The 23,441-nt window shown below is 40.7% G+C and overlaps 1 long non-coding RNA gene across 1 annotated transcript; it reads left to right on the plus strand.

Moving 5' to 3' along the window:
* Positions 1-5,830: 5,830 nt before the first annotated feature.
* LOC132325290 (uncharacterized) lies at positions 5,831-22,462 on the plus strand. The gene is made up of 2 exons (XR_009485873.1): positions 5,831-6,001; positions 22,402-22,462. It is a non-coding gene; the product is annotated as an uncharacterized LOC132325290 (long non-coding RNA).
* The last annotated feature ends 979 nt before the right edge of the window (positions 22,463-23,441 follow it).

Raw genomic sequence — 23,441 nt, forward strand, 5'->3', positions numbered from 1 at the left:
ATTCCTTATGTATGCAGAAAGCAAGGGTGGAATATGTGCGTGAGTCAGGTCCAGCCTTTCTCATTCTGTCTCTTCCAGGTTTAAAACCAAAGCAGACATTGTGATTGACAGGAAGGCATGCCAAGATGTGAGCCAGAGCAACTTAGAATAGTCTAGATGCTTCTAAACTGGACTTGACAAGAAGAAAAATAACTTTTTCTCTCTAATTTGTAAATAGTTTTTATTGTATTTTGTTTAAAAAAAATTGTCAAAAGTTTGGGAATAATATTTTTTCAGTGTGTATTAAAATGGCCAGTGTGGTAATTTTACACATGAACCATACTCATCCACTGTTCCTCTGGAATGGCAGTCTTTCTCTAATATTCCTGCACGGTTTTCACAGCATTTACAAATAAGTTTATTGAACCTTGTCATAGGGGTGGGGTTAAAGATGATGCAATGAAGTTTTTTGGAGGTTTTTTTTCTGGTTGGTGGGTTTGTTCATTTGGAGTATTTTTACGAAAGAAAATACACCTGAGTTTAAAATTCAGGTAGAATCTTGGCTCCTTTAAGGTCACATCAAGGTGGGATCCTGCAAACACAGGTTCGGTTGCCACCTAGGGAATGTAGGATGCTCACAATTCACATTCAATTTACTGCTTTTACGTGAAAGGTTTCTGGATTTCAGAGCTGGATGGTGGGGTGACATTGAATACAAGATTGTGTAGCATTTTATAGAACTTTTCTTTTATTACCAGCTCGATAATCACATTAAGTTAAACTGAAAATTTGAACTAATTCTTTCCCTTGAGGCCTGGGCTCTAATAATGGTAAAAATCTGTGAAATAAGATGAATACAATTCAATAATTATATTGATAAATAAAATGAAAATCAACTAATTGTGTCATTCAGTCAGTTGCCTGCCTCCGTTGTTGCTGCCTTTCTGCATCAGCGACTGCTAAACTTTTTCTGTCACACTTCAATAAATTTAATTGTGCAGAATAAATGAGCTAATTTTTGAAGTCACAGGCACTGTTTGCAAGATAAGGATGATGATTTATTGACCTCCTTCTAACTCTGCAAGAATGTCACCCTCCTTTTTCCTGACAACCATAAAAAGGGGTTTTGTCCCTCTTCACCCAGCATCTTGCTAAATCCTACCTTGTGTATTTACCTTCCCATCTCATTTTCTTGAAGTCACATAATGCAGCACAATAGATCAAAGATCTCTGCTTGAGTTTGGTGGCCATATAGAATATTCCAAATGATTATGAGAACCATGGGGATTTTTTCTTTCATTTTATGCTACTTTCTTCTGATGATTGTTTCATTTTGTGTATTTTGGAAGGGTGTGGGCTAACAGGAAGTACGAGGCAAAGGCACAAATTACTGCCTGTTTTTTTCTGGATGCTGTGTTCTAAACTCAGTCATGGTTCTGTGAGTTCTTATACCCTGCCAGGATGGACACACACTCCAGTGCTCATTTGATAGTTTGACCAAGGGAAAACAGGTTAAAAGGCTGATATTAAGCATTGGACATGCCTCAGGAAAAAAAAAAAAGCCATCTTTTAAAAATTTGTTTCTGTTTCTTGGGCTTAGATGATGAGAAGATGAGAAGATGACACTGACTAGCTTGTCTGTTGATACTGCTGCAATTTCACAGCATTGGGTGTGTTAAACTCACAAGAAATGGTAGGACTGAAAAGGCTGCACCCATTCTTTCCCACCTCTCTGATTTTCTTTGTGAGTTAGGGCTTGTTTCAGCAAAACATCTGTCTGACAGCAACAGCTACCCTTTTTCATAAGGCTGGATATTTTGTTCTGTTCTTTAAATCAAAGCCTCCAAGTAACCTATATGTGTATGAAAAAGGTTGATTAGATGCTGTGGAACAGTTGTGGTACAGCTGTGTCTCTCTTACAGCAGACAAATTGGTTGTCATGCTGTAGCAATGTGATCCCTGAATCTAAAATCTTGGTAATCTATTGAGTCGATAAAACTCTTTAGAGAAAAAATAAGATCAGCATCAACACATCAGCTGTGTCATAAAATGCTCTCAAAGTTCTCCCTCCCTGCCTCTGTCAAATAAATCCAATAAATGACAAGGATGGGGACACCTTTTTGTGTATAAAATGGTTGCCTCCCGAGGTGCACTGGGCTGTGCAAACCACCTCACTGTGTACTGTGTTTCTTCTTCACACTGCTAGATTGAATCTGCTATTCTTTGACTATGATGCTAGGCAACACAGTAGGTCAAATATATATGAAAGCTAGCTGGATGTTAACAAACCTGGCATCCTGGAAGTGCACAGAAAAAGACTCTTTATGGAGCCAGGATTTCAGCCAGGCACCTAGAATACAAACTGTGAGAAAGCTTTTTTTTCATGTTTTAGTTGTTATATTGGACCTCTTCCTGCTGCAATTTTCTTCTAAAGAAGACTTATAACCTCCTAAATATTTCCTGTCAGGTGTTGGCTAGGTGAAATGCATCCTAGGGAATTGCAGCTGGAGGAATCACAACATCCCACATACAGAGCAGTCCAAATTTCTGCCAAACTCTTTACTGTGTCTTAAACCACTTGCACTCTCTGTGACTGATCCTTGTAGCAAAAAGGCAGAAAAGTCTAACCTAATCCAGAAAAGTCTTCTGCATCTTAGCTCTGCCTTCCTTCAAATAAAAACTTATGCCTGTTTTAGCAGCCTGCCTGGGAGCTCCACACAAACCTAACACAGACAGCCTTTGCCAGATTTTGCTTTTTTGCTGGTAATTGCTGTCCCTCCACATTTTCTCTGTGTAGTTGGTGTTTGTGCCTTGGTTGCTGTGGGTCACTTAATTTGCACTATCTCAGGAACCTTTCAAACTGCACTGGAGTGATTCTATTGATTTTGGGAGGAGCACTAAAAGCAAATTAAACCTGAACAAAACTTACTCTTTGGCAGAGAAAGCATTGCCAACTTTAAAAGGACAAAATTCCACCAGCATGTAATGTTTTATTGGGCTGTAGTGAAATACTTCGGAGAAAGATTTCCAGTTCATAAAGTACTTCCAAAATGTTGATTGACCTTCTGTTTCGTGGACCACTATAATTTTTCTTTTTGCAAACCAAGTTCCAACTGTCCCACAGATTTCTTGCACCAAGAACAAGAAAATAAAGTTTGTAATAAACCTTGAACATTGCAGGAGGTACAGGAGAATTCTGAAAAGGCTAAGTCTGATTCAGATCAACATTTCTAAAGCCATGGCTTCCACTGAAGAAGCTCTGTGTGTTTCCTTTGAAAGAAAGAGAAAAGTCAGTAGTCTTGCAATTAAAATAGTGCTAATTTTCCAGTTCAGATTTTTTTTTCTGCTGTGTCATTCACCAGATCTTAAATTGCAAGTAGATGAATAGGACATATTTTATAATTAATCCAAATTGAACATATTTATCATGCTCTGTAAATTGTAACACAGTTCTGCCCTTCTTTATCCTTTTTTGTTTGTTTTCTGATTATGTGGGTATGACTGAGCATTGCTGGTCTGCTCTGGAAGTGACTTGGCAAAATGCCACTCGCCTGTCACTCCAAGTCTGATTTACAGACTAGCCGAAGGGTACAAGCTTTGGTGAAGTAATTCGTCCACGAGTGAAACCTAAGTTAGGCAAATAAGGGCTTCTCATGAAAGAAAACTTATCTTCCTCATTGCTGAATGTAGAAGCGGAGCTTTTCAGGTGTGGGGATAAATCAGAGATTAGACTGGTGAAATTTTGTTGTCTTTCTAACATACCAGGCTTTTGTTTCATTCTGATGAAGATGTAGAAGCCGGCTCCATTACCAAGACAATGCATGGACAAGACCAGGTTTGCTATCTTCCTAAAAATACTGGGCTTTTTGTTCATTCTGCTGAATAAATGGAAGCCAGGAAGCCAGCCCCGTTATTCAGGCAATGCATGGATTTGAGATGATTTTGTGTTCTTTGATGTTTGAAAACTAAGTTGGCAATAACAGAACCATCCAATTATGTAAAAATCAGGAGCTTGAGGGTGTATTGAAGTCCAAGTGATACAAATAGAAAAGAATGTCTAGAGATAGTAGCCATTCAGTGTCCATGACTGGCTTGGGTTCCTCTGTTGCCAGACCATTTCCAGTCCTCAGGACAGACCTAATATGATTAGATCACAGCATCCCCTATTTCACAATATATACTTACTGAAAGACACTTGTTTCCAGTTGAGATTTTTTCCTAATATGTTGTGGTTTTGAGACTGCCTTGGAATATTTTATATAACATCAGCCACTGTGCAGATTTGTCTATTGTACAGTAATTACTTAAATAGGGGATTTTGTATGCTACAGCCAGTGATTCAGGAACTGCAGGGTATCTGCAAAAGCAGGCTTTCATTGGGATTATGGGATGCAAAAAGCCTGAAGGTTTTTGCCTTTGATAGCAGACCTGCCATGGCATCCACATAGGGTTTGTCTAATAAATTGTATTAGTGCTGATAACTTCCCTCCCCCAACTCCTTACTATTCTGAAGTGTTTGAAAAAAACTGTTTCTGTGTGAATTACGGCTGTGGCTATCATTAAAGAATGTGTTCAGCATGCATGCTGTTGACCATGAAGTATAACAGAGAAGTTGAAAAAGTCCTTCAGAAATTACTTAACAATATGAAATTTGCAATTATGTGATTTCTAACTAGAAATAAGGGAGCTGTGGAAAGTGTGGGGAAAAGAGCACAGTTCAATGTTCTCAATGTCTTCAAGGGGATGTGGTCTCTTATTGTCCATCAGTTTAGGGTTAGGGAGCTAAATTTCCTACCTGCTTTTGGAAAAATCTCAGCCAGTGGCAAAAGTGGAGCTACTGACTGATTAAGGGCATTGTCTAATTTAGCATATTGAATTATTTCAAGCCCACAAGAAGGAGGAGGATATGCTGATGACAGCATGTTCAGGCCTGTGTATTCAACCAATGTGTTAGACTAGGGATCCGTGCCAGACACAGGTAAGCCTAAAGCTTTTTCCTTCTGTGAGATCCAGCAGGAACTGGGCAAGGGGAATCATAAATATTATGATAATGGCTTGCTGCCTGATAAAAATACCTAATTTTTCCAGGAGATAGAAGGTTTCTGGTGAAATTTCCTTGCTGAATTTTCTGTCAGTCCATTTCTAAATCTCTGCATGTTTCATGTCATAAAGACAGAAACAGTTGTGTCGTAGTTGCTCGTGAGTTTTAATTATAGCCGGCAGAAAATTTCAGACATGCTGATTCTTGTTTTTATGTTGGGATCCAAATGGCTGCATTTTGTTTCCAGGGGTTGGGAAAGATCATTTTCTTAGTCATATTTCTCTGAGATCTAGAGCTGCTCAGATAAAAACAAAACTGAAAAAGAACCCTTAGTGCTATTAACTGCCTTCCTTCCGAAGTCATCACTGTTCAAGCAAAGCAGTTCAGTAGAAAGTAAATGCAAATTGGGGTATGTAAAAGCAGAGTGCATGTTTGGTACCTGAGATTGTTTACTGACTTTTATTGCCGTACAAAAGGGTCACATCAGACATTAGCAGCAAGAAAATTCTAGATGTCCCACTATCTATCCACCCTTGTGCATTTTTGGCTGTGCCTGGTTCAGGCTGCCTGGTGTGCAGCAGGTTGCTTGCTATTTTAAAAACTCAATAAAAATAGCAGGACAGCAAGCAGTGAGTGCATAGTAATGTTTGTATTTTGTATGTACAGACAGAGCTGTATATCTTCAACTGAAATCCTCTCTTCAGTGGGGGTTCTGTGGGTTAGGTGCTTTGTAAAGATTTGGTTTAAAAGTCCTGTCTGATTCTACTCTCACTATTCTCAGCTCTATTTTGCAGCACTTGGCCATGCAAAGTGATGCTCCCAAACAGGGCATTGGAGGAGACTCAGCTCAGCAAAGCTGCAGGTAGAGCAGAACTCGTTGCCACTGTTTTCCATATGTTCCCCTCTATGGGGGCCTGACTGGACCTCGACCTGAGGAAGATGCGGAATGGAAACTTAATGGAGAAACAAGTCCCAACCCAGGTATATGAGCCAGCCAAACTCTTTTGTTCTCATTGTCTTTGGTTTAGGATGTTTCTGTCCTGGAGGGAGGAGCCTCTCTGTGTGTGTGTGTGTGTGTGTGTGTGTGTGTGTATGTGTGTGTGTACTACAGGAAGCACATTCATCCCTTGCTCTGCTAATTCCATGAACACATTTAATGCTCAGCCTTAATCTGCAGCCCTCAAAAAAAACCTTCCTCTATTTCCTTTTTTTTTCCCTTTAATTTTTTTTAATTACTTTTTCTGTTTTGTTTTAAGTTAGTTCACATTGGTTAATCATTTTAGAAATGTTTAGGGCTGGGATTGTGAAACCTTTGCTGGCAAGAGTTTTTCCCCTGGAGTCAAGGAGACTACTCATTAGCATGACTACTTGCCAGCATGAAGGAGGGATTCACAATCTGGACGTTTGTAGTCTTAAAAATATGTCTCTATTTAGCTGATTTGAGCAGCTGAACAGGGCTAGTTATGAAAATCAGGCTGTCACACTCTGGTGTTTTACTTCAAAATGCATCTTTGGTGAAGAAATGCATTTTTGCATAATACATGCACATACGTTTAAATAGTATTTTAGTTATCTGATTGGTGCCTTCCCTTTCACGTACAAGCATTGTGTGATGCCCTGCAAAAACCAAGTCATTTGTTGATAAATCTCTGCTCTCTACCCCTGTTAGCTTGCATAGAGTGCAAAAATGTATGTGGGTCAGCCCTGACAGAAAAGCCATTATGGGCAAATTATGCCAACTTCTTGGATGTGGGTAGTGCTTGCAGGACAGCTGTTTTTGAGCCCAGTGGGTGGAGGGGGTAGAAGGTGAGGAGTTGAGTATGGTTGAATCTGCAGGACAGGAAGGTGGCATGGCTGTACCTCTTGCTCCTGCTTGCAAGAAGCAGAACTCAGAGGAAGGAAGTCTGGCTCTGTGACAGAAAACCCTGTGCTTTATATTTACACCAGTTCCCTACTGCGAGTCAGTCATTCTCCCTTTTTTTTTCTGAGGCATGGCTAACAGCAGCAGTGACCTTCAGGCTTGCCACTTAAAGCTGGTGTGGGATCATCCCAGGGAAATTTCAAAACAGCGGTATCTTTCCTTTTCCCTGCTGCTCCTCCACCCCACTCTGCTCCGTGCCTCCTCTGCAGCCATCAAGTCTGGGTACTGGGCTGCTGGAGCACCGAGTTCCCTCTTCTGTCTGCCTCTCCCTCCACCTTCCACAAAGCTGACAGGGGGATTTTTCACCTCCTCACTTTCCTTTTTCCTCTTTGATTAACTTTGGACCAGATGGCCAGTCCCCAATCTCTCAGCATGCATTTGACTGACAGGAGCCTTTGATAAACCTCATAAGAATGAAGTCATCTTCAGGTCACCTCCTCTGCCTGGCCTTTAGCATCCCACACATACCACCATTATCTGCTGAATAGGAGACAAAGGAAATTAGCTCCAATTCCCTATCATCCCCATTATTTTCACACTGATTTAAACAATGAGGCAATGAGATGCCCTTCACTTTCCTTAGAAAGGTACAAATGTCAGCTGTTAAGAAATGCAAACAAGAGGGTTCCCATGTTAATGGATGGGCTTCTTTGTAAAGCCATGAAGTGGTAAAGTGGATTTATTCACAGCCTGCCTGGAAAATGCTTAACACACTTCTAAACAAATTCTTTAATGACTTTTATTTTATACACAGTGTGGAGTGCTTGAGAGATCTCATTGTTTGGTCTGGATATATACAATGAGGTGATATACTGCTCTGTTGTTTTTCCATAAGCAGTTACCAACTGAAATCTTGGAATCTGAATTCCCTGATATGCAGAAACATTTAGCTGTGTATAAATCCAAGTACTGCTATGTAGGAAACTACCTCCAGTTCCAAGTGAGGAAAAAATTTAGTATACTCTGGACAGAGGACCAAAGCGCATGAATCAAAACATCAATTCTACAGAGATTTGTAAATAGCAACCTTATATTCACTTGGCTATTAACATTTTATCTGAGAAGAAAAATAACAGTACACCTTAGGAATTATTGCCTATGGGGCATTTTAGGGCAGGCATGCTAGAAAATATCTGCAAAAATATTTATTTTGATGCAAGTTCTTTCCCAAGATTGTAGTCTTCCACTTGAATTGATTTGACTGTCAGATAATCCTAGTTTTTTTAGCAACTGAAAGTGTCTGGATGATTGGGCACTTGCATGAAAACATTCTCCAGATCACTGGCACACCCAAATACATGGCAGGAGATTAATTCATCAGTGGTCTCCAAATTAACACTTGGGAAAACTGGTCCATAACTTGGACAACATTAAGTGGTCCAACATTAAATTATAATTTGTTTTTTCTTCTTTCCTTACTCTCTCTAGCAAAGCAGTCATCATCTTGCCTCCAAAACAGGAGTTCCTACAAATCTCTCCTGATGTACAGTTGAAAAGACTACATTTATATATTCCACACAGCAGCAATGACACTGGGAGCTAGAAACTGGGAGCTGTATTCCTGTTGCCCAGTGTGAAACAGGAGCAAGGACAGTGTGTCAGGTCAAGAGACTGGTGAGCAATTCTGCACACCTTGCCAAGTTGTTAGACCTTGGCTTCCTGTGCAGCCAGCGGAAAGAAAAGTCATCTTGGTACCCCAGTCAGGCATGTAGAGAAGTCAGTCCTGCCTGCTTGATGCATCTAGTGGTCCCTGCTCACTAGGAGTCTGAATCACTCTTTGCTTATTGACCTTAGATGCCACTGTAGTCGGGGTTTCTACATTAAACTCTTTCATTGAGCAGCCTGAATGCAGTGGCTCTGAAAGCAATGGTCTGTGAAGGCCTTTCTGTTGTTTTAAAGTCCTAGGGGTTGTTTGCCACATACCTTTGGCCACTGGTGAAGTCTGGTCTTTTTCTTCACACTGTTATCACAAGTACTTCACTTCACCAGTGGCAGAGAGAATTCAGATGATGAATTGTCTAGGCTGATTTATGCTTCTGGGCACCCCTGGCTACCCATCACTGTAGGGGGATACAGTGTGGGTAAATGAAGGTGGTATAGAAGGTAATCTTATCCCCCAAGGAGTTGCAGCTGGACCAATTACTAAAGATTAGAAGCAGGCCTGATCTTAACAGGCCACACCTGTAGCCAATAAGAGCAAGTGGTATAAAAGAGTGGATTGGTGGGATCTGGGGTCAGATGACTGCTGCAAGGACCAGGAACAGTCAGTGCTTAGAGGAGCTGCCTGTGAGAACCATTGAGGAGGTATGAAGCTCTGGTGACATGAAATCCTTGCACTATAATGATGTTAGAACTCATGCTAACTAAGACAACAAATGGTGACCCCGACATGATTCGGGACTAAACTGTATTGCCATGTGGATTCAGGATGACCCATGGATTTAGGACTAAACCACATAACCCCGTTATGGATTTGGGGGAACAGGATTTGACCATATAACCCTGTGGATTCAGGGGAAAAGGATTTGACCATATAACCCCGTGGATTTGGGGAAACAGGATTTGAATACTAAACTATTGGCAAAATATATCAGTTAGAGCTATTGGTGTTTGATAAATATGAGTGTAAAAGACCTTGAAGTTAAGTGCTTTGTAAACTGGGAAAAGCCATAGAACTGAACTAACATTTAGAAATATATATATCTGTGCTGTAACATGCTGTTTGAACACTTGTATAACTCTTAGTTCTAAATTAAATGTACAAATATGTCATAATGTTAATTTATTTGAATGTGTACTTCTGGTTCTGGAAGTGCTGCGACTCTGTGGTTAAAGGAAAAAGGGGGAATTGTAGGGAGATACAGTATGGGTAAATGAAGGTAATCTTATCCCCCAAGGAGTTGCAGCTGGACCAATTACTAAAGATTAGAAGCAGGCCTGATCTTAATAGGCCACACCTGTAGCCAATAAGAGCAAGTGGTATAAAAGAGTGGATTGGTGGGATCTAGAGTCAGATGACTGCTGCAAGGACCAGCAACAGTCAGTGCTTAGAGGAGCTGCCTGCAAGAACCATAGAGGAAGTATGAAGCTCTGGTGATATGAAATCCTAGCACTATAATGACGTTAGAACTCGTGCTAGCTAAGACTGTTTAACATGTCACCATGAACTCTGTGTCTAGAGAATGGTTGCAGAATTGGAGCATGAGGGGACATCTAGCTTTTAAATAAAGACCCTCTCCATGTGAATTCAAACATACTCTTGCTTCTGAAGGAGGATGTTAATATGGAAGTCAGGCAGAACCTATATTGTTTTGCTTTGTGAGTCTTTTTTCTATGACTTCTGTTACTGGTATAAGAAGATCCATTCTGTGGTACTGCAGTAAATGATTCCCATTCCTAGCTGGGCATATGAACCCAACAGTATTCACTAGTTGAGAGAAGTCTTCAGAAAAGTGAGTTAAGCCTAATTAAAGTATTAATTCTTCAATCATTCCTGCAAAAAAAAAAAAAATCAAAAGAAATATTTGCTTCTTTTTTCCTTCCAGCTAAAAAGCTTCCAGTGTGGCCTGTACCATCAAAGTGTTTCAATTGCTTAGCAATTATGCCTTGTTCCTCTTTCCTCTATAGTCCATCTTATGGGGTGAACCTTAAATCACCACAATTTTATGGGTGATGACAATAAAAGGATAGTCTCTCAAGAACCTGTAATTCATGTTACTTTTTGAAGCATTTGAATAGCTAACGCAAAGGCCAGATGTTTGCTTCCATTTATCAAGTCTCACCTCCTTCATGTTGTGGTGTTTCTATCTTGATCTGACTTTCCACCAAGTAGTCTTTTTTCTGACCCCTTGACAGTCAATCCCCAGCCAGTCAAGTGGCTGAAGATGGGCACTAGGCTTAGCTAGCTAGAACGTGGCACAGGAACAGATGGCTTCTGCCCCAGCAGCCTCGCTAGTATTTTAACACTTCTGAAGGCACCTTTGCACTGGTAGGGTGGGAAGCTTAACACATTTCCATGCATCCTGTTGCACCCTTTCTGATCAGAATCTGGAGGAGGAATTGAACTTCTGGCAGCAGTTATGAACTTGGCAGCCAGTCAGTTTCTTTTAAGGACCCTGCTGTGTCAGGGTGCAGATCAAGGTGCAAAACCAACCCTCTGAAAAGCTTATTTTCCTTAGACAGGGAAGAATGAATTGCATGGGGCTAACCTGTGGCAGGGATTGAAAACTGTCTGCAGTACTAAATAAGTTTTTTTTAAGCACCATTCTCTCCCCCAATTTGTTTTTCTCACGCAGCCTGTCACTACTTGGTGTATTTGTCTGTCCATCTCTGCACAGGAATGGACACACCAAGATGGACTGATGTACTGGCACCAAGAGAGTGTGACTTAAGTTGCATTACAATAGAAACTCAAACCAATCTGAAGAAGCAAGGGCATGGCAAAGCTTCTAATCTCAAGGTTTTGACTTTTGGGGATTTTTAAGCAGAAGTATTAGCAATCTGCAATTCAAAGTGAGGGGTTGAGGGTGGGGGGCTTATGCTTCCCATTTTGTTTTTAAGAAGGTCACAGTGAAAGCTTGTGATTGAATATTTTGCATGGAACTGCCTATGACAAAGAAAAAGACGAGGGGTTTGTCAGAGTACTATGAAAAGAGAGAAAGATCTGTGTTAGATTTTTAAGGTATATTTGAAAGAATGAAATAAAAAAATGCTTTCAAATCCTCAGGGACTTTGCAATTTATCAAGAAAGACACATTCTTCCTAATGAAAGGTTACTGACCTTCATGAATGTGACAGTTCAATTACAGCCCATTCATATGCAGAGCAGTCGTTGATAAAGGATTTAGGAAATGTGACTAGCATAGCAAAAAAAAGGGGGGGAAATGTCTAGAAAATTATTTTTTATTGTGGAGCAAGAAATATAAATAAGATTCAGTCAGGTAGTAGAACCTTTTCTTCTCTGGCCCAGCAACCCATTAGATTTGCTTCAGTGAATACATTGACTTTTTCCTCTTCTTTTTCTACTAATATTTCTGTCTTTTTAATCCTCTGAACTACTAAACCTAACAAATCATAAAGCCCTCGGGGTGCTGAGATGCAGGGTTTCAAACATTTTTTCCCTCTGACTGGCAGAGAAAGCTGGAATGTGTCCTAATGTTTTTTTAAGTGCTTGAGTAGTATTTAAACTCTTAAATGGATGGAAAGTTAAAGCAGCAGCAAATGCACATGCACATACATGTAACCCCCCTTCCTTTTCCTTCCACCTTTCCTCCCCCTGCTTCCCCACACACACTGAGCTTGGCCTCTCCAAGGCTGTTAATAGCCAAAGCAGATATTGGCTAGACTCTCTGGAGCCAGCCTTCAGCCAATGGAGTGTGACACCTGTGAGCTGATGTTTGTTGAACTCCTCCAGGTGTAGGAAAGATGCTTAAATTGACATAAGGCAGGAGCTGTGAAAAAAGGCAAGTGTGTCACTCATATATACACACAGCTCCCTGGAAGATCCCAAGGCCAAGTTTTTGCAAAACAGCTAGAAAGAAAGACAAAAGGAAAGAAAGAGAAATGTTTTCCTTGCTGTGAAACAGTTCCAGATTATCTGTTTATCTATCTGCATGCACACGCACTCATGAATCGGGGCCAATGAGCACATATAAGCGTGCACAGAAATAACTTAAGGTACACATGTACAAACCCATCTTGTGTCTTAAGGTGAAAGCAGGCTGGGCACTTGTGAAGTTAGATAAGGACAATCCTTTGAGTAAACCTTCTTCACAGGTGGTCCTGCATGGAGAGGCTGTGGTGCAGGCTGAGCTCTCAGTACCTTACATCTACCCTGGGTTGGGGTTATAGAAGAAGGCATTGTCTTCCAGAGAGCAACAGATTCCCCTACTTAACCAGGAGCTTGAATTCAAGAGCTGTCAGGTGGGTGTGAAGAAGTGCCAAACCTGCCTTTGAAAGTAAGAGCCAAAAGGTATTTCCTTGACCCTCTACTCAGTATCTGTGAAATGGCACTGCCCAGGCACAAGGCTGAGATTTTCTGCACTGCCCAGGCAGGGAAGAGCTGCAGGGATGGACCCTGTGAGATCTCTGTTATTCTCAGAGGAGCAGCTGCAGGGAGCAGAAGTCAATGCACAATACCTTCTCCTTCTGTTACGGCCGATGATGGCTTTTGGGAAACCAAAACCACTCTGAGTTCTTCACGTTGCTGCACAGTCTGTCTCCCCTGCCTAGTTACCTTCTCTGGGTAAATTTCAAGCCATATCCCTAGGGAATATTTTGAGCGCTTTGCTGACTGGGTGCTGAAATTTGTGTATGTTCCCAAGAAAGTTCCAGGGGGCCTTTTTGGAGTTTCTGTGGTTTTTCATCAGCAAACACCCATTGGCACTGACTGCTTTATGGTCTCTCAGCCTCTGTTGGCTCATTTGGGTTCAGGTGATCATTGCAGAGGAAAGAACACTTCCTTGTCCTTACTCTAATTTTAGATCAAGGGCTGGCATGGAACTGGCTTTGGCAGCATCGAAAGATAATGTCTCATAGCAATGTATACAAATAAAGTAATCAATCTGTCTTCATTGATACTTTCAGATGACTTTGAAAAGCATAATTGTAAGGTATTGAATTATGGAAATCATGGTAGAAATTACAAGCATCCCTTTGGAATGGTCATATTCCTACTTTTAAGCTGAAGTTGATCTGATCTTTTTTGATGGGCTTTTAAAAGCAGAATTCTTTGTTCTCCCTTTTGTTTGGCACCTACCTGAGACCTTCATGAGGGTGTTATGAGGCCCCAAGAGAAATGAATCCAATATATTTCCACAAGGTCTGTTTCCAAGAAATCCATTGATGCAGTGCAGCAGGCAAGCAAGCATCTGTCTGGGACATTCTGAAATTTTTTATGACCACCTTGCTTTTCCTGGTGCCCAGACTGCATTAGAAGCTCTGGGCAAGCTCTGACAGTCAGATAACCATCTCCTCTGCCATAGCTTTTAGCTGTCTCACAGGGTAGTAAGATTACAATCAAGATCCTTCGAGCAGTGGAGTTTTCTAGTTGTATGTACACCACTTGCTTCTAATGTTGAAAAGGAAAAGAAGATACAGGGATTGAAAAAGCTGTCATTTTTAAGTTTAGACCTCTTTGGAGACTGTCGGTGCTGTTAGATCCATTGCAGGCAGGGTCACAATCCAGTAGAACAACTAAACACTGAAACTGGAAGATTATTGTAGCTGAACTGAGGACTGAAACAATTATATTTAAATGGAGAAAGTACAAGAGCTAATCCAAGTATATTCTATTAAATTCTGTATGTCATTACTCAAATATGTTTTCTGCAACCTGCTGTAGTCTATTTGGACTATGAAATGATATAAAGGGTTTACTGGAATTCATCTGGGCTAACCTTTCTGCAATGTTTTGTCTTTGCCTGTTGTAGATAATACATGCCATCTAAGCTTTTTTCTTTTCTTCCATGTGAGATCCCCAAAACAAGACTGTAAAACATTTTTCACAGAAGGGCTCACTTTTCACCAGTGGTAAAATGTATTTAGTCTATTTACCAATGACAATATATCTGATCAACACTCATTTTTAATACCTTCATTTTCATGACAGAATTTAATATTCAAATAGAGCTAAAAGCCGTTGCTACTGAATGCAAAATAATAATTATCAGTAGCAGCAGCATGGGAACATTTCTGACCACATTAGCTTTGCTGAAAAATGAAGACTTTGTTTTCTGCTTACATTTAATTGGCAGGGTTCCTTCAAAGTTTACTCTTGGCCCTGAGACTTGAGAGTGCAGTCAGGCATGTGGCTGAGAGCAGTCCTAATAGGCAAGGCTGCATAACCTCACCAGCTAAAGCTCAGGGGCTGAGAGGGGGTTGCTCACCAGGGGAAAAACAGAGTGCGCTGCCGCTCAAGCTAGCATGAACTTTACATACTGCATGCCTTGCTGATTGATTAAAAATGTAGTCATCCTTAAAGGCAAACCTCCTAAGGACTTACAGTAAGTCACAAATACAAAGATGGTTTTATGTTGTGCACTTTTATGTAACAGACTCTTTGGGGATGAAGACTTTGTTTGCAGTCAGTGCCAGTTGGTTGGTGGCTCCTGTCAGCTCGCTGGTTCAGGCAGGTTCTCCTCAATCAGTCCACATGGAAACCAAGCTGCACCTGAGCAAACATTGGAAGGTGGAGAAAGAATTGCTTTCAGTTCACAGCCACAAAAGTTGGAGTGACTTATGCATGTTCCAGTAGGGAAAACTTTCTCTCATGGCTGATTGTTTGATAAGATATGGCAGGAATTAATTTTAGTGGGGCTAGTAATCATGAAGTATTGTATGGCTGGCCCCCTTCTAGCCAGATTTCAAGGTGTATCTGGAGGAGAAATATTGATCAGACGTGGTCTCTCAGTTCTCTGGTGCCCTCAGTGAACTGGTATGAGATAACACACAGGACAGTATTTGCATCCATACTCTCTAAATAGCAAAAAAGAGGGATGTGTGTGACAGGCCATGAGCCTCTTAGGGGGTAGGGTTAATGTCTTGTAGCCACAGTTTCAACTCAGCCTGGAAAGCATCAGGAACTAAATAGCAGGTCAACATGCAAAAGCACATTGTGGTCAGGGTAGGAAAATGTCCTCTGAGGGAATACTCATACTGCTGATAGTCACTGGATCAAACTATTGATAGATTTCCTTGTGTGAAGTAAGGCTGAGGGGAAGAAAAGGCTCCTTTTCCAAGCAGATGTGATATGCCAGCACTGTGTCCTGGAACTCTAATTTCAACATGGGCATAAATTCTTTCAGGTGCTGTTCATTAAGACTGTGGTGAAGAAGGTGAAGGCACAGAAGGTTGAGTGTTTTACTGTTATTTGTCTGGCCTAGTGCATATTCTGCATGTTAGGGTAGACACTGCTCTGTCTAGTGTCTTACAACATATTGATAGGAAGGACTGGATCCAGAGAAGGCAATGTTGGCTCCTATTCACAAAATGTTATAACTACATGTGTATATATGTCAAATTTGAAGTATTTAAACAGACCCCAATTCTGGTGTATCAAAGTGTCTAGAAAACACATTTCTTCAAAAGAACCTTTTCTACTTTGGAAGAAGCAAGAAAAATAGTAACAGGCAAGATATATTACAAAATCTGGGCCTCAGTCCAGGAAAAGCACAAGTTTCCAAGCTCCTCACATTTCTACATTATGGCCTATATTGAGGTCAAACCTTTTTAAGGTGCAGATTTTTCTTCTGGGTACTTCAAGAGGAAACAATGTGTGTTCATTTCCGTTTTTTGGTTTGGTTTTTTTTTTTTTTTTGTCTGTATGGTAAGTAATAGGATTCTGGTATCCTACTTTCTTTTTAAAAGGTTGTGACTTCTTTTTTATTGCTGGGTTCTGTTCATGTCTTGTCTTCTGGTTTGCAATGAGTCTTGATGGTGCTCTTAAGGGTTAAGAATTGTGGATTTCCCTTGAAGAGGAAGGATACTGAAACTTTAACAGATTTTCTCCAACATGCTTTTTTAGCAATCAAAGAAAATGTATGAGAGCTGGAAACTTCTGAGTTTGCTCATCTAAACCACAGTTTTCTTCCCTTGTAGTTCATAATTCTACCAGTTTTCCTACAGTCTTACTATGCCAATGAGATAATTAAAGCATGAATTGCTATTGTCAGACAAGGAAATAGCTGGAACACACTGGAAAAATATCCCTAAAATCATTTTAATGAAAGTAAAAAAGTTGAGAAAAATACCCCATCCTTTTATCTATGACAGGGATGGCCCTTAAAGATTTTTGTAGGACAAAGAAAAATCTCTTCAGTGATTTCAGCAGTTCATCTCTGCTGATCACAGGAAGGGAGGGTATAGCTGAGAGATTGCTCTGCTCCAGCTACCATCCCCTTAAGAGAGCAAACTGGCACCAGCACAGGGTGGTATCCAGGGTTACTTTCCAGACTGCCTCTTGATTTCCTTGAGGGCAGTGCTGGGGTGACTCCAGATGAGGCCTGTGTTCAGCCTGCCAGGGCAGTCAGTCCTGCCCTACTGGTCTGTACCAGGTAAGAGCAGTTGTATGATCTACTCCTGTGTGCCCTTGACCTTGCTGTGTGGACAGCGATGAAAATCCTTCCCACTCATCCCCCTGCCTGCCACAGTTGATCCTATGCATTCACCCCTTTTAACACTGTATGTGGACACATGCAAATGCCATTACTGAGGTGCCTTGTTGTCTCTGAGTGCAAAGGGGCCCAAGGGACTCCATACAGGGGCACATTGTGACCATCCAGTGGTGCTATTAAAAAAGCAGAGGTAAGATATAATCAAGTGGGGTGTCTTTCCAGCCAGCCAGCTACATTGTCTAGCACTGGTGGTACTTTCATGTTTTGCATGAATTGCTGACTGGAGTTTCATGTGGCTGCTCTATTATACATTAGTAACATATACATTCCATGCAAAAGCAGGCTTTGTCTGTGCCCAGACACTGTTCGAACACTTATAGCTGTTGACAGTCTGTGGGACAACCAGTAATCCTTATTTTCAGCCAGATTTCTGGACAGATAAGAGGACATATTTGGTGAAACCAGCCCCTAGAGCAGCCTCAGTAATCTGTCAGTTCTTGGCTCCTGTCTCCCATTCTAAGGACGGGAGGCCAAGACTCCACTGTGTCTCGGTGTCTTCTCTGCAGTTCTGGAGTGCCTTTGTTCCATGCAGCTCCTCTCCTGTAAGGAAGGCCAACAGAAGGAAAAAGGTTAATAGGGGATGGGTTGTCTCATGATCCCCAGGGACTGGAGTAGCCCTGCAACCTTGTTAGGGACACTGTAATTTATAGTGAAAGTTGAAGTGGTGCAGAAGATTCAGTCTTCAGGTTTTAATTCTGGGCGCTTTCCAGGGCACTCTCTGCATTTCCACAGAGATCTTGTCATTTCCATCATTTTTTTCCTGGCCTTTTCTTGAATTAAGTGACAGCAACTACTCTGTGTCTCATACTGAGTAAACTGGGAAGTCCATGCTTTCTACTCCTGCTTCATATCAAAGTTTGTTGCCCATAGAATGAAAGATAGGGGGGCTTGTTTGTTTTTTTTTTTAATGGCTTTTTCTGGATTTGTTGGTTGTTTTTTTTTTTTTTTCTGACAGAGAATGTGTGGGTAGGAAAACATCTAATCCGTCAAACTCTTCATGACTAATAAATATTAACTGCTTCAAGTATTCTAATTATCTCAATTTTTAAAAATCTGTGGCCAACTACTTAAATATTTAACCATCTGCCATAAAGCACTCTTGGAGGTTTATTCTACAACATAAAGGCACTGTTGTTGAAAATAGAAACTTTTAATATAGTGTTTAGATTATTGTGACATTGATTTCTTTTTTCTTTTTTCTTTTTTTTTTTTTTTTTTTTTCTGATGAAGATAGTGTCTTAAATTTTGTCAGGGTCTCCACATAACTACACTCCTAGTCTCCTCTAAACATTCCTCCATTTGAATGTGCCCGAAGATCAAATTGGAAGAGAAAGGTTTAAAAACTCCCTGTGTTGGGATATTGGACAGTTGGTTAACCCATGTTGAAGGCAATGGAGCTGGCCACAGGATATGCCCATTGCCTCTTCTGTGTGATGCAATAACCAAACACAGTAGGATGCAGCAGAACAAGAATAATGATATTCATTTTCAATTCAAGCTTAGCAAAGCAGATCTATGCCAGCAGGGCCTGCAACTCCTGGTCTCTCACTTTCTTTTGCATTCTTTGCTTCTCTTGATCTGGCAATGTCTGAAAGACATTGGGGGGGGGGGGGGGGGAGGGAGGGAGACAGTGAGACTTTGAAATCCCAGGCAGCAAGTAGGAACAATTGAGACAGCAGGTGATATTTCAAAGCTTCAGGTCAAGAAGAGCCATCAAGCCCCGAGGCCTTATATCACTTCAGATCCCCAGAAATCTTCTGAATTCCAGAAGCTTCCTGACCTCTTTAAAGGTAATAATGAATAATCAATACTACATTTGATCCCTTGCATAAAGGCACTACAACAAATGGCACCAGGTCTTTTAAAAGAAAGAATAACATTTTGATCTTACATTGTAAAATTGCCATACTCAAGACTACCTCCTGGCTCACAGGCCTAATTATGTAATGACATCCAGCTGGACTACAAAGGGCTCTTGCAGAAAGCCAGGCTCCTCTGGGAATAAAGTGCCTGAAAGGAAATGTTTAGGTTCAGAGATTCTCTGGAACAAAATGATGTTTCTGAGGAGGATCCTATGTTGTATCACTTTTATGGTGTTCTACTTGGGACAGGGCAATCAAAACAAGTTTATTTTCAATGCAAGAGACTCTGATTTTTTGGGGAGACAGTTGCACCAACACATGAATAAAACGCTGTTTTATTCAGATTCTCTGAAGTGTTACAGAAGTGATGAATGTAAACTTAATTCCCTCCTTTCCCACCAGTTATATGAAGTTATATTTGCCTCCATTGTTATATTAGAATTGTCTACTGATGAACAAAAGGTGAATTACACCAGCTTGAGCTGACGCCTCACTAGTCAGGCAAAGTAAGAATGTCTTTTAGCTGTGGCATAAATGATGTTTTGTTACAAATGTCTGAGCACACATGGACTTTTGAATGTGCATTTGTTATCCAACCAAGGCAAGGAGCCCTGCCTAATTGAGGAAGAAACCCTGGAGAGGTAACTGCCTCTTTTCAAGACGTTAAGGTAGAATTTATTTTCCTTTTCTTCTTTTTTGTTTCCTGGTGAAAGCTCTGAAAATGCTCATTTTGAGTTAGGACACTGGGATGTCTGCCACATTGGGTACTGTTTAAATCTGAATTACATGTGGGACTTGCATGTCTTCCTTGCTGTCTGGGTTGGGATATGTACATCTTTACTGGTTTATATAAGAGTTGTCTCTTGTACATCATGAAGTGCTAAGTATGTACAGCCTTGGGTCTGGGGCTTGAGATTCTAGCATTCCCACTAACAGTGCACCAACGTCCTACAAGGCTGTATTGATCCAGACAGGGACTTCATGCCATTCCTGCCAGGAGCAAAGTCCATTGGTGCAGTGCTGACTCTGGTCGTGTGCTGTATTAATGGCTGAAAGCTCTGAATTCAGTGAAAAGGTAGAGCAGAGCAGCTTTGCTTCCCATCATTTTTGGCTGAGGGTAAGGACTAAATGATATTTTACAAGCAGTGATTTCACAGGTTCTCCAGATGAAGAGTCCTGCTTTTATCACCTTTAATGAGACTACCAATTCTGTGCTCTGCCTATGAGGTACAGCAATTACTTGCTGACTTCCTTCATTTTTCATTCATTGTGCTTGGAACTCCCTGGGTGAAAATTACACTGTATTGTTACAACTCTTGTAGATATTTCTAAATTGTAATAAAGACAGAAGAGTTTTCTAAGATCAGAAACTTAGCTTTTCTAAGTCTTAGGGACAGAAGAACTGACACCAAGTCTGGTAGACTCTTGTTAAATCACATTGCAAGCATGCTCTGCTCTCCCAGTCCTATGTCTCCCTTGAGTGAAGTTCACATCCGTATCACCACTAGAAACCAATATTTATGGAGGCAGGTATTGCATGGGAAGAAAGTACAGCACAGGAACAAGTCCTAATGTTGGACCAAAGCTCTTTGTAGTTGGTGGGAACATGTGCAATGACTTCACTGAGCTGCTATTCTGGCACTGTTAACTTGAATCTATTTGTGCTTTTCAGCTTCTGCCCAAAGACAAAGGCTCCATAGCTGTTACCACTCTCCACTGACTGTGCTGTATTCTTAGCATGCTCTTTTCAGTCTTTTGACTCCAGGTTTTTTCTTTCCCTCTAAACAAACTAGTCAGGTCTTTCTCTGTGAGTATCCCAGTTCAATGGCATCTTCCAGAGGGGCTATCTTCTAAAAGATAGGTATGCAAAAATTAAATGTCATAATCTTAGAAACAGAATAATAACAGAAGAACAAAATGTAAAATATGTCTAATAGCTAGGCTGTATAATTTATAATTCAGTGTTAATTTTCTCCTATTTCTGAATATGCTAGGGGGTTTTTTGCCTTCCAGTAAATTCTGCTATTCACTGTCAGGTTTAATGTTAATGTATATATGAATTTGTGTGTGGGTCATATATATACATGGATAGGGGGAATCTATAGAGAAAGATATGCCACAATTTGCTTCTAGGTAAATTTATTGTGGTGCTGATAGCTGAAGCAAGAAATGGAGGGAAATTAATATATAAAGAAATTGAGTTATTAATGGTTCTATGAGGCCAAAATAAAGGAGCTTTCTGTTTCAAAGAAAATTCCATGACTGTGCATTTAATGAACCCTTGAAAGTCAAGACACCAATGGGGTGGAATGCGTTGACAAGGAATGTAACCCTCTTTCAACTGCTGATAGATTTTCTGTAGATGGTATCAGTAGGCACAGCAGAAACTGGCGGCAGTGTATTCCTTCCCTGTAAGAAAGTTGCAGCTTTTGACTTCTGTGACTGAAATTTTTCATTCTCTTTTTGCTGCTTTGCTTGTCTGGTTATGCTACCAGCTTCATGGGAGCTTTTTACTTAGGGGTTGATTTACCCCTCTCTACATTTTCCCTCCATCCCCCAAGACCCCAGTATTTCCTTTCAAGCTTTGGCTGAAAGTGTAACTTTCTGACTGTCAAGCATAGCCAAAACAAAACTTCGTCTAAATCTTAAACAAAAATCCAAGAGGGCTCAGTCATGCCCTCTAAGTCCTAATTCAAGGCTCTGATCTGGATGGTTCTACCTGTCTTGGAGGAATCTTTCCCAAGAAATAGCCTTTCTCTTCTTTGTGATCAACAGTGAAAAAACATACCAGGCTTTTCTCTCACACTGCCTTGTCATCTCGCTGAAATCCTGTTTAGACTAAAAGAAAATTGCAAACAATGTACTGAAGACAAGCTTCTCAGTAAATAAAAATGTATTTTTATAAGAATAGGGATAAAAGAGTTAAAAAAAGTAAAACATCGTCCATTCCAAGCCTTTACATTTTGAAAACATTGATTAAATTAGTTTTTCACAGTTTTACCAGCACTACTTTTAAGCTTTCTTCCCACGCTGTTGTGCAAGTTACTTGCAGACTACTCAGGGATACAAATCCTCACCAAGCCTGACTCCTAGTGCCTCTGACAAATGCTCATGCTGTGAAAGAAGAGGCATTCGGCTGCCCAGGATTGAGCAGGCTGTCAGACATCCTCGGAGAAGTTTCCATGAAAAGAAACTCCAAAACTTTGTTTAAAGTGAGGGCTGTTAATCAAGGCCTTGATGCTCTCATTAGACAGGGGAGGAACCATTTAAAGATGGGAAGCTGCAGTATATGAAAGTCATGAAATCAAACTGAACACATCTTTTGCCAGCTGGTTTCACACCCCCAGTTGGCAATCCACAAAGGTTTAGAGGGGGAATTAAATCCATTTTTCAACAGATACAGCTATTTTTGTGATTATCATATAGATTCTATGAGCTGCACTTTGGTCCTATCAAGACAGGAAGGCAGCTGCATGAGAGGTGGAAAGAGAGAAAATGATAAAGATGAAATCAGCACCAACAGCTATCATGGGCAGGGAAAGCAGCGTTGGATCCCAGCCACAATAACTTTGCAACCTGGTTTGAATGGGCCTGATGGGATGCTATAATGGAACCTATGCTGAACAAGGTACGTGGAAAGCTGTCTGACACAGGGCTCTATTTCAAAGAAAAAATACAGTTTCCTTCCAGGCTCTAATTGTTTTTATTTTTGCTTGTTTTGCTCTTGGGGCTAACACTGCCTTCAATAAAATGAGATTAAAAAAGTAGAGTGAAATAACACTCTAAACCAGATTCAAGTGAGAAGAACTTGAAGGAGAGATTTCCTCAGCATCAATCTTTAAATCAGCTGAAAGGCCAGAAATAAATGGTGACTTGAAGTCAGTCATCAGTCTATGAGGTACAGTTCTGCTCCTGTTTGTTGTTTTCTTATTTCTTGCTTTGCTGGTTTTTTTTCCCCCCAAAATCACTGGCCACCTCAGTCCATGAAACATTATTAGGATTGGAGGTGATTATGGTCAGGAGACTGCTGCCACATTCTGAAATGATGACTCAGATCCCACCTTTATCAGCTCTGGGTGCAGTCTTACCCTCCAAGCACAACCAAGTTTCCAACTGACAATAAATTTGTTTTGTCTATCAAAGGCCAGGACCAAGTCCTCAGCTGTGAACTGCAGGAGTATAAATAGTTTCTGGCAATTGGACTTTTGTTGTCTGATATGTCTTCCTAGCCAAAAATTTTGGTGCCTGCTGTTTCTGACAGCAATTTCTCCAACCCCTTTTGGATTACCAGAAATTCATCCCTGTGCAATGAGCACATGTATCTCTTGTAGTCCCAATTTAAGTCCTGTTGTGATTATTTAAGAAGTGCCTGGGAGCCTTGTAGGGACACAGTCATGGGATGAGCTAAAGATTAGTTTCTATTTACTGCAAAGGGTCCTTAGAAAGTGTCATAGCAAAACACCCCT

This window comes from Haemorhous mexicanus, chromosome 1 (genome assembly GCF_027477595.1).
Source record: "Haemorhous mexicanus isolate bHaeMex1 chromosome 1, bHaeMex1.pri, whole genome shotgun sequence".
In the NCBI taxonomy this organism is placed as follows: domain Eukaryota; kingdom Metazoa; phylum Chordata; class Aves; order Passeriformes; family Fringillidae; genus Haemorhous; species Haemorhous mexicanus.